This window comes from Choristoneura fumiferana, chromosome 28 (assembly GCF_025370935.1).
Source record: "Choristoneura fumiferana chromosome 28, NRCan_CFum_1, whole genome shotgun sequence".
NCBI classification, from domain to species: Eukaryota; Metazoa; Arthropoda; class Insecta; order Lepidoptera; family Tortricidae; genus Choristoneura; species Choristoneura fumiferana.
This window is the reverse complement of record NC_133499.1, coordinates 4,719,166-4,736,786: the sequence shown is the minus strand read 5'-3', so window position 1 is coordinate 4,736,786 and position 17,621 is coordinate 4,719,166. Positions and strand designations below refer to the sequence as shown.

The following is a 17,621-nucleotide window of genomic DNA, read 5'->3' as shown; positions in this document are numbered from 1 at the left end:
TCCGTGCAAAATTACAGCTTTCTAGCATTGACGGACAGACAGACATGGCGAAACTATAAGGGTTCCGTTTCCGCCATTTAGGCTCCGGAACCCTAAAAAACGAAGTATAAGGGTTAACGCGAGCGGAGCCGAGGTCTAAACTAGTGTTTCCATACACGGCAGAGAAACGGTTAAGTGTTAAAATTCAAGTGCAGACGCCAACCTTGGCCGCTTTGTATGGAAAGCGACGAAATGGGTGAAAGTCGCCTAACCGGTGGCCAAAGTATAATACAGACAGTGCACTGTGTCACCGGAAATATCTACGCACGCATATTGTGATGTCATAGGTCTTTTAACTAAATAACCTAACCAACAAGAAGTAACTTCAAAGTTCAATATCTCAAAAACGGCTGAGCCGATTTTGATAAAACATGTCTAACCATCGCTATAGAGAATTTGCTATCAATTAAAAAAAACAGGCAAGTGCGAGTCAGACTCGCGCACCGAGGGTTCCATGCACATTTATAGGTATGTAAACGGGAATCGTGTCCAATGATTTTTCCGAGTGTATGCAGAGCCCTACTCTTAAGCAAAATGTACGCAGTGTGGAGTCAGATTAAATTGGTCATTAATATTTACAGACAGACATGAAAAATCAAGATTTTCAGAATTTTCTAGTTGGTTGTTTTATAATAGCTACCTTCATACCAAATTTACACAAGCTCAAAAGAAGAAATTATACATTACCATTTTCATTAAAATCAAATATATCTGTGACAGTTTAGCATATTAAGTAAATTAAAATTAGGTTATTAATGTATGACAGTGAAGTAGATTTTTTCGCATTAAGGTAATTACACAAACCCAACTATCCCTACCATCACACTACGCTAACGCGTTTCGAACTCAACCAGAGTCCATCCTCAGAGCAACAAAGCCGTTCACCACTCTACCAGATGTTAGACTAACGAAGCTGCTCAGAGTATGAACTCTGATTGAGTTCGAAACGTACAGAACCAGTAAAATGATATTTTTTATGTAGATATTTTTAGTATAGGACATTACGTAGGTAAATTAAATTGTTACAATTTAATTGCTATATAGGTGAATACTTATATTTATATTTTTTACTTTATTGCCTAATTGTAAATAATATCACATTTCTAATTATGCAACAGACTAGACGCTTTCCAATTGCACCACTAACAATCGATGACATAGTCGTGACTCGAGCGGCGGCGAGTGTATCCGCTGTTTCCGATTATCTGTGACGCACCCGGGTCCAATTCGTAACGGAAATGTTGGGACGGACTTATTGTTTGAGGAAAGTTTATGAATAAACTAAGTTGTTCCCGCCATTCCGCCTGCGAAAAATTGTGTAGAGTTGTCTATTGTTTTACAATCCCACTCATATTACAAATGTAATTTTGTTACTCTGTTTGTTTGTTACTTCATCACATCACGTCTAAACCGCTGAACCGATTTTGATGAAATTCGGTATACAGATAGCTTGACCCCCGGGAAGAGCATAGGACAGCGTTTCTTAACCTTTTTTTTTTGACGACCAGATGGCCTAGTGGTTAGAGAACCTGACTATGAAGCTTGAGGTCCCGGGTTCGATTCCCGTGTCGGGGCAGATATTTGTATGAAAATACGAATGTTTGTTCTCGGGTCTTGGGTGTTTAATATGTATTTAAGTATGTATCTATCTAAATAATTATATTTATCCGTTGCTTAGTACCCATAACACAAGCTTTGCTAAGCTTACTTTGGGACTGGGTTAATTGGTGGTAATTGTCCCGTTATATTATTATTATTATTATTCAGTCCGCGGACCCCTGGACAATCAAGCATTATTTCAAGGACCCCCTTAATAAAAAACAGGAATAAATTTAGGTCAATTTTTATTAATTCAAATGTCTATAGATAAGACGGCGGACCCCCATACACATACTCGTGGACCCCCCAGTGGTCCGCGGACCACAGGTTAAGAAACGCTTAGGATAATTTTTATCGCGGAAAATTGCGTAGTTCCCGCGGGATACTGATCGAATTCTACGCGTCGCCGGCAACAGCTAGTGTAGGTATGTACAGTAAATCGAAAACAATTTCGAGAGAAATGCTATTTAAATTAATCCTATACTTTTTTTTTATAATGCAATTCATCTATTAGGTACATTAATAATAAGTCTTCATTTGGTTTTGAGAACTATAAGGTAGACGGTCCAAATGGTGCTTTATTCTGTGAACATTATAATCTTCACAATTTACGCGTGGATTATACGACGAAGTTCGATTTGGACCCGCAACCTGACATATGGCACTTTGACAGTGACAGTAAGTGTCATTGTTGATAACTTCACAACAGTTAAAACATTAAATAATGCTGGTACTAAATAAACGCATACAGATCAAGTTTATGAAATAAGAATTGGTGTGGCAGAACTAGATTAAACTATGACGTCAGCAACTAAAATAGTTTCAATAATTCATTTAATAAAGTAGTGATTTACAAGAAAAATAATGAAATTGGTTTCTAATAAGTAGAGTTTTTATTAGACACCTTCAATTTCGAAATCGGTCCAGTCAGCAAAAAAGGCTTGTATTAGTTTTTTTGATACAAACTTATTAGCTACTAGCTTTTGCCCGCGGCTTCTCACGCGTGAAATTCGGTTATCGCGCGCTGTTCCCTCGGGAACTGTGCATTTTTCCGGGATAAAAAGTAACCTATGTCACTCTCTGGCCCATAAACTATCTCTATGCCAAAAATACGACAAACACGGAAAGACGGACAAACATACAAACACACAAACTTTCGCATTCATAATATTAGTACGGACGGATAAGTATATGAAATATTTCAATTATAAATACTAGTTGTACAGGAATGTATGACACACCTTGTTGCCTGCTTGATAAGATTTAAAAGATTATACATTCATTAAATATATTATGTGGCATACAGAAAATGGCGGGCTAAACGATAAAAAATAGGTCACTTTTACTTATAGTACAATTGTTTAAAAAAAAATGTTTTTTTTTTACATTTAAGTCAGCTTTTTACCTGACTGCCCGAAGGAGTATGTATGTATATGTATGTCTATTTTGGTCCTCTCAGCACAGTAGCCTTAATGGCTGGATGGATTCTAAAATGTGAGGTACCATTAGATTCGCTCTAAGGCAAATAAAATATGGCGAGGGAATTAAAGTAGTAGATTGCTGTAAAGGCTGAAAAATAAGCAATAGATGAACGAGTTAGTTTACGAGTTCATCTATTGCACTTTTGGCCGAGACTAAACATTGTGTTTTTCACGATCATTGCGAGGAATTAAAAATATTTAGCACATAACAAACAAATAACAATCCAATGGCGTTATTTATTTATTTATTCCTCTTAATGGCGGCCATAAGGCTTGGGCCAATGTCAGTTAAATTAAAGATAAATATATTCTTCTTATGCATGTTGTACGGTGATTATAGTTTTTGCAACTTGATAGCAAAATTCCAGAAACCACGCGGAGGCCACTTGCGCATTAAAAAATGTCAGACACGAGAGCAATATAGAATTTTGTGATCACTGTTCACTGTTAAGGTTAATCGCCGCATAAAACACTATCAAAATTATACTTCAACTAGCCAAAGAAGCAGAAATACCAAAATTAGATATCGTCTACATCCGCCATGTTCGAATGCTACAAATCGAACAATGGCTGCGTTGCTCCCGCCAATTATAGTTTTTCTTTTGTGACATTTTTTTTTTAAACTACTTAGTCTATTCTTAGTGGCCAGTAGTAACCACATATATAAAAAAATCAAAACGTCATCCTCTTTATGTCCAGCCTGCTGCGATGCGGTGGCGTTTTTTCATACTTCAAAAAATTAAAGCATTTTGTACATACTTATTATGCGTTTAAGAAAAAAACAAAAGAGTCATGAATATATGAAGGGTCCACCAAAGGGGTCCACGGCAAGAACGTGTCTAGTCACCTAAGCAACTTTTTGAGTTATAGCGGTTTGAAAGTTAGTCATCACGAACAATTACTATGGTTACCATGTATTTAAAAGATCAGAAAATAGATTTTTTATTGTTTTCAGATTATTTAATTCAATGGTAAGTCATAGTACTTTGTGAGCTCTACATTTTGGCATTAAAATGTTCATTAACATGTTCTTTCCGTGGACCCTTCATATACAGCAGACAATTACTTTTGATTGGTCCGATTGCCGTTTCAGCACGCCGGGAATGAAATTCTGAAATATATTCTAAAAAGTCGTATCGTACTATGAAATACAAATTCAAATTACTTTATTTTGCATAAACACATACACATATCGTCACTACTTTTAAAAAAAACTCGTATCTCAAAATGGATAATTTTTCCGAGTGCACTTTATGACCATTACGTCAAGGTTCAATTTTGTCGACGTATTCATTTGAGATACGAGATTTTTTCAAAGTAGTGACGATATATTGATTACGACCTGTTTCCGTAATGTGTTACATTGTTGTCGTCGTGTTTTTCTTTCTTTCTTCCATTCTAAATACATATATACATGCTGTAACACTTTGAAGCTATTTATTTATTTATAAATTTATTAACAATTAAAAATAATTTTGAAAAATTAGAATGAACTAGAAAAAAAAAAGTCTAGTGGTCTAGAATTCGTTAAACAACAGTTCAACAGTCGGGACCCATTACCGAGATTTTTAGAGCCGGTCACGCTTTGAATGAGTCCCGACCGTGTTTAAGTTACTTAACAGATTCTAGACCCTACACTTTTTTTCTGGGAATGTCCGTGATTGTATTAACACATGGCAACATTAATCCAGGACAACACGGTGCACATACTTTGAAAGAGAAAGTAGTGACTAATTATTTTGGGTGTGGACGTTATTTGCATGTTTAATACTTACATACATACACCTACATACACATGCGTACAGTCACCAGCACCAATATCTAACACAGCAAAGCGCGTGCAAATATCTGTTACGACTCTATTTCTAGAGTCGGTGAGACGATTATCCATCCATACTAATATTATAAATGAGAAAGTGTGTGTGTTTGTATGTTTGTCCGTCTTTCACGACGAAACGGAGCGATGGATGCCGTGATTATTGGCAAGGAGATAGTTTATGGGCCAGAGAGTGACGTAGGCTTTTTATCCCGGAAAAATGCACAGTTCCCGAGTGTTAGTTGCTCTGAAGATGAGCTCTGGTTGAGTTCGAAACGCGTCAGTGTATTGTGGTGGTGGTGATAGATGGGTTTGTGTGTGTTCTTACAGTGTGGAGGAGGAGGAACTGCATGAACACGCATACGAGTATCTTGCACAAACTTGGCTATTATCATGGTCGCGGGTGAGCAAAGAAATTCTTGATATGGACCTCCGCAAAGTAACGCCTGATTCAATAAATTTGTTGAAAATAAATGTTGGTTATATACGAGTACTTAATTAATACTGAACTCCGCTAAGTAACGCCGGATTCAAAAATCACCACCTGTATACTCTTTGCACCTCGGAATGAGAGATAAGACTCTGGTCGTATACCTTTACTTGCTCGAACTTCACTTGCCATTTTGCCATAAAATATATAGAACCGTGCTGTTTTCAGGATTTTTTTCAAATGTCATCTTATAGAATGCAGTCGGTTAGGTTAGGTTAGTTTAATATCAACTCTGAAGAAAATACTATTTCAGAAATTAATTAATTTAAGGCAAATGAAAATTATGGAAAACGATACGTTATGGCATATGATATTCGGGCAAACGATAGAGAACACTGGTAACTTCCTCATCATAATATCAGCCGTAGGACGTCCACTGTTGGACATAGGCCTCCCCCATAGACCTCCAATTGCCTCGGTTGGAAGCGGCTTGCATCAACCGTGAACCCACGGCTTTAACCTTTATAAAGCCATCTTTAAAGTCTCACAGAATCTCGCGAGTTTTCAGATACTCGTATTCAAGATCGAAGGTACAAAGCACGCAGCACGGATTGCTGAGGACCTGGGTTCGATTCCCAGCGCTGGTCTCTTTTTCTGGTTTTTCTGTGCATCCATGTCTCAGTTTGTATTTTCAATCAAAGGTCGGATTTTGCAAATATCTCGCTTCCTTTTGATGACATTTGTATCTATTAGGAAATTGTTGAATTTTATTTTCCATAAACAAATTGTCATAATAGCGTTTTATACGTTCGAATGGAATAGTTTACATTTTAAAATTTTACATTTTACTAGTGCAAAGCAGCGGCAACAGATAGTAACTAGATTAACTAGACGCAATAAAAGCATTACTGTTAGTTGTACGGGATGGCGTGACAGACAGACGGATGTATCAATTAACAGCGCGTTTGTTTGTTTAAAATGCCGTGGTGACCTAGTGGCTTGACTGATGGCCTCAGCAGAGGATCGCGGGTTCAAACCCGGCTTGGCACCTCTGAGTACGAATTTACATTTATTTACCACGAGCTTGACGGTAAAAGAAATCTCTAGAAGTTTTTCTTCTGTAATAACCTGTAAAGATTCAATGGTATGTGTGAAGTTCGCAATCCGTACTGTGGCCGTATGGGAACTACGGGCCAAGCACTCTCATTTTTAGGGTAGGGCTGTGCCCAACAGTGGGACGATTAGGCCGGGATGATGGATGATGAATTTTAGAATATAAACATAGAGTTTTTACGCAATTTTTATTTTTAAAAGTCTCACTAATCCTAATAATAATAATTCATGCGATGAAGGAAATTTCATGTGTTCAATATATTAATAAACAACTTGTAAATTTAAGTATAAATTTATATATGTAAGGTGTTAATTAAATAATTGAAAACCAGAAAGTAGTTTGCTCAGAATCGAAAGTAAAATCGATTACACTATGTTTTAAATCAGGTTGTGTTTGTTTTTTAAATATTTTTTTTACTTTTTGCCCTGTCTAAAAGCGAATGCACCAAATTTGACATAATTTAATACTGGCCGTTTTGCTATTAATTTGAGTTTCTTCTAAAAACGTCGAAACGTAACTAACAAATTCAAATTATGGGTTTAGAGTTAGACATCTAACAGAATTACTAACTTAGGAAATCACACGAATACTTACTTTTAGAAATAATGAAAGTACATATTCGAAAATACTTTAATGAAACCAACTAACTTAAAATGAAAAAGTATTTTGGGGTGTCTGAGCGTTTCAGTTTTGTGCGGTTTTGCGGGCAACCGGTGGATGCAAGTGGCGAGATGTCGTTCATTGTGGCGTTCTAAGGGGGAGGCCTTTGTTCAGCCGTGGACGTCTTCCTTGATGATGATGATGATGAGGTTTTCAGTTATTTGATTAACACCTTGTATATGTATGTTTATCCGTTGCCTTGTTCCCATAGTACAAGCTTTGCTTAATTCGGCACTAGGTCAATTGGTGTCAATCGTCCGTAAAAAAAGAATTCTTGATATAGCCATAGATTGGTATGAAAATTATTTATCACTAGAGTTTACCCGCGGCTTTGCACGCGTAAACTATTCGATCTGGTACAATTTAAATCCTGGGATTTTATAAAATTCCCCTGGGAATTCCCAAAATTTCTATCGTGATCTTCATTGAGGTTGTGTTAAGGACAACTGTCCAAGATTTCAAAACTCTGAGCCCAGCGTGCAGCGGTTGAAATTTCAAGATTTTATAATAATAATAAATAATAATAATTTATTGGATAATAAACCACGCATGCACTTACAAATCTGAGATCTTAAATATAATAAGATCTAGTTGCAAGAATTATACATAACAATGAAAGCAAAGGCATTAGATGAAAAGGTTTGTTAAATACTTCAAGAAAAGATCCTCTGATCTTCATGCGGATAACCTGTGTTATGAAGATCAGCGGTTTGGTATTAGGACACTCATACATTAACAAAGTAACAATCACTGATACGCACGAATTACTAAACATAAATACACCTACATATTTAATATAACATATTGCTCATGTGTGTGTGTGTGCTAGTGTGTAGCTGGCTAACATACACAAGTTAAATATACTTAAGTCTAATTATTGTAGTGAATAAAAAATAATAATATGTAACCCATAAGATTAGTCACAGCAATAACATGAATCCCTATCCTGTGGGAATCATCATCATCATCATCATGTCAGCCGAAAGACGTCCACTGCTGGACATAGGCCTCCCCCAAGGGATCGCGGTGGATGCGAAAAGCACAAGACCGGTCTGAGTGGAGATCCTGTGGGAATATCGGGATAAAAAATAGCCTATGTATTATTCCAGACGTTTCATGTCTCTAAGCCCAGTGATTGTTATTTTAAGATTTTATCCGTATTCCGTGAAAATTAGCCTATGTGTTATTCCAGACGTCCAGCTATGTACGTACCAAATTACATACAAATGCGTCCAGCCATTTTAGCGTAAAGGAATAACAAACACACACACACACACACACACACAACTTTCGCATTTATAATATTAGTAGGATAAATGATTTTCATCAGTATGAAATATAGTATTTGCATAATCTGAAACATTATGGTATGTTATCAGTTAGATAAACTTAACTCAATGTATGATAATAGGTACTTGGAATTTCGAAGTCAGTAAAAAAACACTTGAAATTGTAATTCGGATTTATAAATAAAAGTTTGTAAAAATAAAAATAACATTACATCATATTAAATGTATTTTATGGTGGAAAACACGTGAAGAAACCTGCAGCACAATAGTATGTGTGATGTTTTCCGCACGGGGCTCGGGTGGTAATAACCCTAGCCCTTTCGTTTTGAGAGGACGCCTGCGCTTAGCATTGTGACGTATATAGGCCAAGACGATGATGATGATGATTTGAATAGGAATTTCTATAGCATAATTAACGTCAACTAACGCTTCTTTCTTATAATTTAACTGTTTTAAATTATGATTTCACTACTTTCTTTATTTCATCACGTTTGTTTTTACACCTGTGGAAAAATTTGGCTAGAAATATTTAAGTGGTCAGTGTAAAATTTATAAAATTATTTAAAATTATCTAAAAAAAAACATTTTAAAGCTTACCAATTAAAATATAATTTCGCTACTTTTACCACCTATATCACATTCACGTTATTTAAATAAAACACATAATTTGGCCTAATTAAAAAACGCCTAACAACAAAATGACCTAATTCTAATTAGACTAATCCACTTACCCAAACATAAACACAACACAAATTCACTCACAAAACACTACTTATAATTAAATAAAAGCTTCTAAAAAGTGAAAATTACCGTTACGTATAGCGCTAACGGTACGTGATGCGCGTGCGACGGTTTCAAAGCCACTGATCGAGACGCGGCCACAGTATAGATATTATACAGATGGTACAGTGTATCTACATGATTATTTTTAATCGGTAATCAATTCCATAAATTAGTCTTACTAATGTCATAGGGTCCATACCTCGTTGAGTTTCTTGCCGGATTCCTCTCAACAGAGGTTTTTCCGAACCGGTGGTAGATTTTTTCGATATTCATAAGTGCTTGCTATAGCCTAAATTGAATAAAGATATTTTGACTTTTGACTTGTTTTGCCATAGTATGGCGTACAAATATTAAAAAATACATTGTCAATTCTAACTATCAGATCACATGCATAGAGATATTGCTTACATTTTAATATTTACAATGTCTGCGTCAAAATATTATTTAATGTCAATTGTATATACTTAAATAAAAATAATTGACAATAAAATTGATTATAAATATCTAATAAATAACATTAATTGGTGGCGATGACGAATAAGATGGAATTATTAGAATGTATTAGCATTTTCTTTTTGTAATATTATTTATGTTGAAAATAACTTTTAATTAAAATTTATTGCACCTTACTAATGGTTGTCTAGGAGCAAATAATATAACCTCTCGATTAGTCAGTTTTATGTGTACAGTCGAGTTCATTAGCTGTTGAGCAATTTATTGAAAATATGAGCAATGTATATAGGTAGTCATTCACTATGACGCATGCCGTGGTTCTTATTACAATGTCATTAATGTCTAATTTTGACAAAATTACGCGTCTTCGTGGATGGCACTAGGTATACAGTGCACACGACTCTATTGTTAAGGGTGTAGAAGCGTGTTCAGATATTTTTGATACAATTTTTGCTTAGAAATATAAGAAATCGACTGTATATGTCTTTTTTTGTCCATTCAGTTTTCGGTATTTTTGTGTATTAACCACCGACGCAAAAAGAGGTGCGTTATAAGTTTGGTGCTAATGTTGATCTCTCTATCTGTGTCATCATAGCTCTCAAACGGATGGACCTATTTACATGTAATGTTTTTAAATGAGCGAGTTTCTTTACGGTGGAACTTAGCTATGTTTAATATAAATCGGTTTAGCCGTTTTTGAGATATTGAACTTTGAATTTCAGTTATTCAACTTTTCTAAGTTGGTTAGGTTATTTAAGCGCCATATACAAATACAACAAATACAAATATTCTTTATTGAACACCACATATTAATACACTGAAACCTAGACTGAAACCAGTGAAATGTACTTTCTGTTACTTATTTTCTGTGCATTGCCTATATTTTTTTGTATTCATACCAGAATCTCGAAATTCCGATAATTTTTGTGGGTCGATTAGATGTATTCAATTTCAGATGTGTTATAATTTGTGCAACAAGAGAGAAAAGTTGTTTTTTCTGGAAGTGTTGATTTTGAATGCTGAGTAGGCGAAGGATTCTATAGTTGAATCATGAGCGTAGCGAGTGATTCTAGGTTAGAATCTTGAGCGCAGTGTGGCATTCAAATACACGAGATAAAAACCTTTGGTCTCGTGTAACCCATACAACTTTTCACCTCACTAGCAAAAACATATTTAATAAAAAAGTGTGGCACTTTTATAGGGTCTTATCAGTCACGCCGACAAAGTGGTAAAATAAAAATGAAATTTTTTAGGGTACCTGTCATACACGTAAAGTGGGGATGATTTTTTTTTCGCTTCCACCCTATATTGTGGAGTATCGTTTTATAGGTACTTAAAAATGAATACGGGTTTGCAAAAAGGATTTAGTGGTAAGTGAATATTTTTATAGATATTCAATCCGAAAGTTCAAAATATATCTTCCCCATCCCCTCTAACTTTAGAACCGCATGTTAAGTTTTTGTAAATTAAACTATAATAGTAAGTACCTATCTAACTAAACAAAAATCTTATCTTAAATCCGCCTATTGTGACGGTCGGCACTGAGCATGGCCCGTCATGCTCTTGGTCGGTTTTTTAAGTAGCAAAAACTGTCTAGGTCAGCTGGAAGAGATCCCTTTTTAGGGATAAGCTCACCTTTGTTCTCCTCTCTGTGTATTTGTATTTTTATTTTTATGTGCAATAAAGAGTTTACATACATACATACTGTCTGTTTGAGGTGCTGAATTGAAAAAATAAATAAAGTGAATCCACCGTATTTGACAGCGGCAACTCCATTTTAAACATGCATTTTAATTCAAACAAATAGCTTCCATGCACGCATCTATTAATTTAATTAATTGTATGACGCTGGTAATCGTGAATTATAATAACGATAAGGTGATAACATCACGTGCGGTGATAAAGGGTGATAATGATACGGGTGCGGTCGCCATTTTTGGTATTCTTACGTAACTAAAAGGTCAATGTACAGTCGAGTTCCTCTAATTTTAAACAAACATTTTAACACTGAAGTTTTTGTTATAAAATTCAATACAATACAAATATTATTTAATGCACGCCACAAATCAGGGTAGAAAATAGGCGGTCTTATCGCTTAAAATCGATCTCTTCCTGACAACCGTTTGGGTAGACGATCTTATAGGTTATTATGTCAAAAGTCAACTTTTAACAGACTTCAAAAAAAGGAGATTTTATCAATCATTATTATTATTATTTTATGTTTATTACCTCATAACTCCGTCATTTATGAACCGATTTGAAAAAAAAACCTCTAGGAATACCTGCAATATTTTATTTTATCATCATTATTTTTTTGTTTGTTACCTCAGAACTCCGTCATTTATGAACCGACTTGAATTTTTTTTGATCGTATAGGAATGCCTCCAATTACTTAGGTCGTCCCCTAAGCACCAAATCAGGATCTAATGATTGGATCCTAAGGAAATCGAGAGAACTATAAACCTTAGAAAATAGCGCTGGTTTCATGTCAGAACAAAAAACTTATTCAAGATCCGCAATAATCGTCATATTATTTAGTAAGACCACTGGACCCGTGGGAAGCCGTGGTGGCCTAGTGGTTTGACCTATCGCCTCTCAAGCAGAGGGTCGTGGGTTCAAACCCCGGCTCGCACCTCTGAGTTTTTCGAAATTCATGTGCGGATTTGAAATTTACCACAAGCTTTGCGGTGAAGGAAAACATCGTGAGGAAACCTGTACAAAACTGCGAAGCAATTCAATGGTGTGTGTGAAGTGAACTATGGCCCAAGCCCTCTTGTTCTGAGAGGAGGCCTGTGCCCAGCAGTGGGACGTATATAGGCTGGATGATGATGACTGGACCCGTACAATGCTACTGTCCCGCTGACGCTTATGTTCTTTAAAACGAGAGTGAGAGAGACGAAACGACACGAACTTCGATTTTAGAATTTCGTAGTAGCCCCACTGTTTGAGATTAGTACGGTTAACTACAGCCCAGCTGACCGCGTTTAGTACTAATGTGAACAATCGCCACTCCTGCGCACAGCCCGAATCCATTTAAGGAGCGGGGTTAACGACCTTTTGACATAGTTATTAAATTCGATGCCGGCAGCCACACAGATTCGTCTACGAGTACCTACTTACCATCTAGTAACCGCATACTAGTTTATAGATGAGATACAATTGTAAACTGACTCACGCACTGAGGGTTCTGTGCAAAAAAAACCAATGCGTTAGGTAGCGATCGCCAAAAATAACACGTTATTGTTATTAGAAATTGAAAACTGACTTTTTTACAAGAAAGTTTATTTAATATAACAGAAAAACAGTAAATAACAATTAAAATATACCTATTTACATAAAACTATCCTAAACTTAAAATACCTACAAAAACTAAAAAAGTACAAATTACTTATTTTAAGCCGTGGTGGCCTATAGTCTCTACCTATAGTGGTTTGACCTATGGCCTCTCGAGCAGAGGATCCTGGGTTCAAGCCCCGGCTCGCACCTCTGAGTTTTTCAAAATTCATGTGTGAAATTACATTTGAAATTTTCAACGAGCTTTACGGTGAAGGAAAACATCGTAAGGAAAACTGTACAAATCTGCGAAGAAATTCAATGGTGTGTGTGAAGTTCCCAATCCGCACTGGGCCGCGTAGGAACTACGGCCCATGCCCTCTCGTCCTGACAGGAGGCATGTGCCCAGCAGTAAGGTTTATAGGCTGGGAAGGATTGGACTCGTATTTAAAACCAATTAAAAAATATTGGTTTATTTTTCTCTGTTTCTTATTTAGTTTACCTAGTTTAGGACGTAGGTCCAAGGGCGGACCCCTATGGAACACCGCGCGCCACTGGCCGTGTGCGTCGGCCGTCCTGCTCTTCATATATCACTACTCTATCGGTTTGATAGTGGTCCACTATTTGAATCAGAGAAGAAGGCATCTTGTGTTATTGCAGTGCCAGAAGGGCAGAAGAAGATAGAGAGAGAGAGTCAAAAGCATTGGCAATATCTTCATAAATGTACAATACGCCATAAACAAAAACCACGCGGATGGAGTCGTGTGCAACGGCTATTTAAAATCTAACACGCAGGATGTATGTATGAGTTCATACAGCGTATTATAGTGACACCAATTTAAAGAGCAAAAATAACTTATTAGTTATAAGTAATGGTTATAACTTCCAGGTTGAAGTGGGGCTGGGCCGGCCACGTCAGCCAAATGCTTCCACTGGGTGGGCTATAACCTAACCAACAAAAGGTTGGAAAACCCCCGACTTTGTCACTTCAAAGTTCAATATCTCAAAAACGGCCAAACCGATGTTGATGAAACATTTCTAAGAAAATTCGCTAGAAACCCTGATTTCAAATTAAAAAACCCCCGATTTTAATTAAAATTTGCACTTTAAAGTTGAATATTTCGCAAAAACATCAATGAATCGAAAAATCGTTTTAGCAAACTCCTAATGGTTTTAAAAGACCTATCCAACGATACCCCATACTTTAGGGTTGCATGAGAAAAAAAAATCACCCCCACTTTACGTCTATGGGAGTATGGGAGGTACCCCAAAAATATATATTTTTTGTTTTTTATTGTACCATTTTGTCGGCACGGTTTACATATATATCCGTGCAAAATTACAGCTTTCTAGCATTGATAGTCTCTGAGCAAAGTCGCGGACGGACGGGCAGACAGACAGACATGGCGAAACTATAAGGGTTCCGTTTTTGCCATTTTGGCTCCGGAACCCTAAAAATCGGGCAAGTGCGAGTCGTACTCGCGCACCGAGGGTTCCCTGCACATTTATAGGTATGTAAGTAAACGGGAATCATTTCTTGAAGATATTTCTCGCTTTTTCCGAGTGATTTAATACATCCAGTGTATGCAGAGCTCCAGTGTACCTACTCTTAAGCAAAATGTACGTAGTGTGGGGGTCAGATTATATTGGTTATTTATATTTGCAGACAGACATAAAAAATCAAGATTTTCAGACTTTTCTAGTTGGTTGTGTTATAATAACTACCTTCATACCAAATTTCAAGATTCTGAGTTCACGGGAAGTACCCTGTAGGTTTTGATTCTCTTGCAAGTTTCGAAAATTTGCGGAACTTTGCGGCATAAACGGCAACATCTTTTGATTGCGTTGGCTTAGAAGTTTGATTTTTTCACAGCTCCAAGGAACGGACTAAAAGTGATCCTATAAGTGTTCCGTTTTTTCCTTTTGAGGTACGGAACCCTAAAAACACGTTTGTTCTATGAGAGCCCCCCTTAAATATTTATTTTATTCTGTTTTTAGTATTTGTTGTTATAGCACAATCTGTGAAAATTTCAACTGACTAGCTATAACGGTTCATCCGACTATTGGAAGTTGGTCGAATTTAACTTGCAAGATTCGACTACAGATAGACAGACAACGGGACAGGTGAAACTAAATAAAAGATTATAAAATAGAAAGCACCAATAGTCAAAGTATAGAATGGTCTGTCAAATAAAAGTCTATAATTAAGTTATGATTGGTTTTTTGGAGTCTTTTTGTATTTTTTATTTCAACTCCAAATTTGTTACTTTTACGGGTATCCCGTGAAACCATATCGAATTTATTCCTGTCCAGCAGTGGCGTAGGGGTTATAGCACGCAGCACGGATTGCTGAGGACCTGGGTTCGATTCCCAGTGCTGGTCTCTTTTTCTGGTTTTTCTGTGCATCGAAGCCGTGGTGGCCTAGTGGTTTGACCTATCGCCTCTCAAGCAGAGGATCGTGGGTTCAAACCCCGGCTCGCACCTTTGAGTTTTTCGAAATTCATGTGCGGAATTACATTTGAAATTTACCACGAGCTTTACGGTGAAGGAAAACATCGTGAGGAAACCTGCACTACCCTGCGAAGCAATTCAATGGTGTGTGTGAAGTTTCCAATCCGCACTGGGCCCGCGTGGGAACTACTGCCCAAGCCCTCTCATTCTGAGGGGAGGCCTGTGCCCTGCAGTGGGACGTATATAGGCTGGGATGATCTGTGCATCCATGTCTCAGTTTGTATTTTCTATAATTAAGTGGCACCAGTTGTCATTTAAGACAGTCATTAGGACGACTCACTAATGACCGACCGTTTCAAGATCTAGGTACATATTTTTATACTCGTCAAAATAGAATCTCTTTCGTCATCAGTGCGATCGTACAGAGTCATCATGTCAATGGAGAGTCTGCATTTAACTTGGAATATGCATAGTGTACGCGTGGTCTAACTTAAAGTTGATAATAGTTCATGACGACCAGATGGCTAGTGGTTAGAGCCTGACTACGAAGCTTGAGGTCCCGGGTTCGATTCCCGTGTCGGGGCAGATATTTGTATAAAAAATACGTATGTTTGTTCTCGGGTCTTGGATGTTTAATATGTATTTAAGTATGTATCTATCTATACATAAATTATATTTATCCGTTGATTAGTTCCCATAACACAGCTTTGCTAAGCTTACTTGGGACTAGTTCAATTGGTGTGAATTGTCCGTGATATATTTAATTTATCGTAGCAAGTGGAAAGAAGTGGTCTCTGCCTACCCCTACGGGAAAGAGGCGTGATTATATGTATGTATATTTAATTTAATGTCATAAAACAATAATGCCAATAGAAGTGTCTGTCAACTTGAAAGTTCGGCTTTAGTTTTGATAGGAATTTGTTTAAAAATTGATAGACACTTATTTGGCTGATGTACCTATATAGGTACTATTAGTCAAGTCTTTCAAATTACATTTTCGCTTCTCATGCTCGTAAAGTTCGTGTTTGTGCTGGATCTAGGCGACATAAAATGACTTTTTATGTACTAGTGCATAAAATAAAGTCTTCGTCTAAGACCAAGGCAATCAGGTGTAAACAGCCACAAGCAAGGAAGTTTCTACATATTTTAATAAAATAATTATTAATTTATTATAAACTAAAGATCAATCAAATCAATCAAATATCAGACAATAAAAAAAATAAAATAAATATAATACAACAATTAAAAACCATAGATCTATAAAATTAAAATAAAAAATTATAATACTAATGCGTGAACAATAAAAGGTACATAGTAAGTGACAATTGTTTCCACTTTTGCTTTTTTTTATTCGACTGGATGGCAAACGAGCAAGTGGGTCTCCTGATGGTAAGAGATCACCACCGCCCATAAACATCGGTATTGCAGATGCGTTGCCAACCTAGAGGCCTAAGATGGTCAAGTGCCAGTCATTTCACCAGCTGTCTTACTCTCCACGCCGAAACACAACAGTGCAAGCACTGCTGCTTCACGGCAGGATTAGCGAGCAAGATGGTGGTAGAAATGCCTGCAAATATATTTCATTTTCGAAGTGAAAAACAGAGTGTAAAACTCGAGAATTAAACCCATTTTAATGTTGTTACTCGTACTAAATGTAAGTTGGGTGACAATGCAAGTACAGTAAAAAAAATACAGTCAGCAAAAAAAGCTCAATGTTTTTAATTCCCCTGTGTCTTAAAAAAAGATAATCACAGACCCTTCATTCTTTTTAGTGCTTACGTAACTTAATAAATTACGCCTATACATAAATTTAAAAATTAAAGTAACTGGTACAAACGGCCTAAAAAACATGTTTTTGCATTTAGCATATTGGTTGAAAAATCACACGAATACAACTTATCTATATTCTAGGGTAAGGATACCAGTGAATAGGTTTTTATAAAATAAAAAAATATATAAATCTTTTTTGTTGACCATACTTTTTAACCCCCACACAAAAAGAGGGTGTGTTTGAATTCAGTTTACGTCTGTCTGTAGTCGCCGTTTACGCTACGTCGGTTACGTTGTCGTTTTTAACCGACTTCAAAAAAAGGAGGAGGTTATCAATTCGGTTGTATTTTTTTTATGTTTGTTACCTCAGAACTCCGTCATTTATGAATCGATTTGAAACATCTTTTTTCGTTCGGTTAGTAATGCTTTCAATTAGGTTCCATAAGCACCAAATCAGCATCTG

General features: G+C 36.5%; 2 protein-coding genes across 6 annotated transcripts in view; one reads left to right on the top strand and one right to left on the bottom strand.

Moving 5' to 3' along the window:
* The window catches only part of LOC141443672 (uncharacterized), a 69,920-nt gene that overhangs the window by 18,336 nt on the left and 33,963 nt on the right, over positions 1–17,621 (top strand). The window lies entirely within an intron of this gene.
* The window catches only part of LOC141443673 (putative fatty acyl-CoA reductase CG5065), a 114,527-nt gene that overhangs the window by 93,131 nt on the left and 3,775 nt on the right, over positions 1–17,621 (bottom strand). The window contains exon 1 of one of the 4 annotated variants that reach the window (XM_074109014.1): positions 9,160–9,272. The exons of 1 other annotated variant lie outside the window; for it this stretch is intronic. The gene's annotated coding sequence lies outside the window, so the exon portion shown is untranslated. Of the gene's footprint in view, positions 1–8,640; positions 8,661–9,159; positions 9,273–17,621 lie in introns of those variants that run through there. 2 more of the 4 variants (XM_074109018.1, XM_074109019.1) reach the window with 2 other exon arrangements.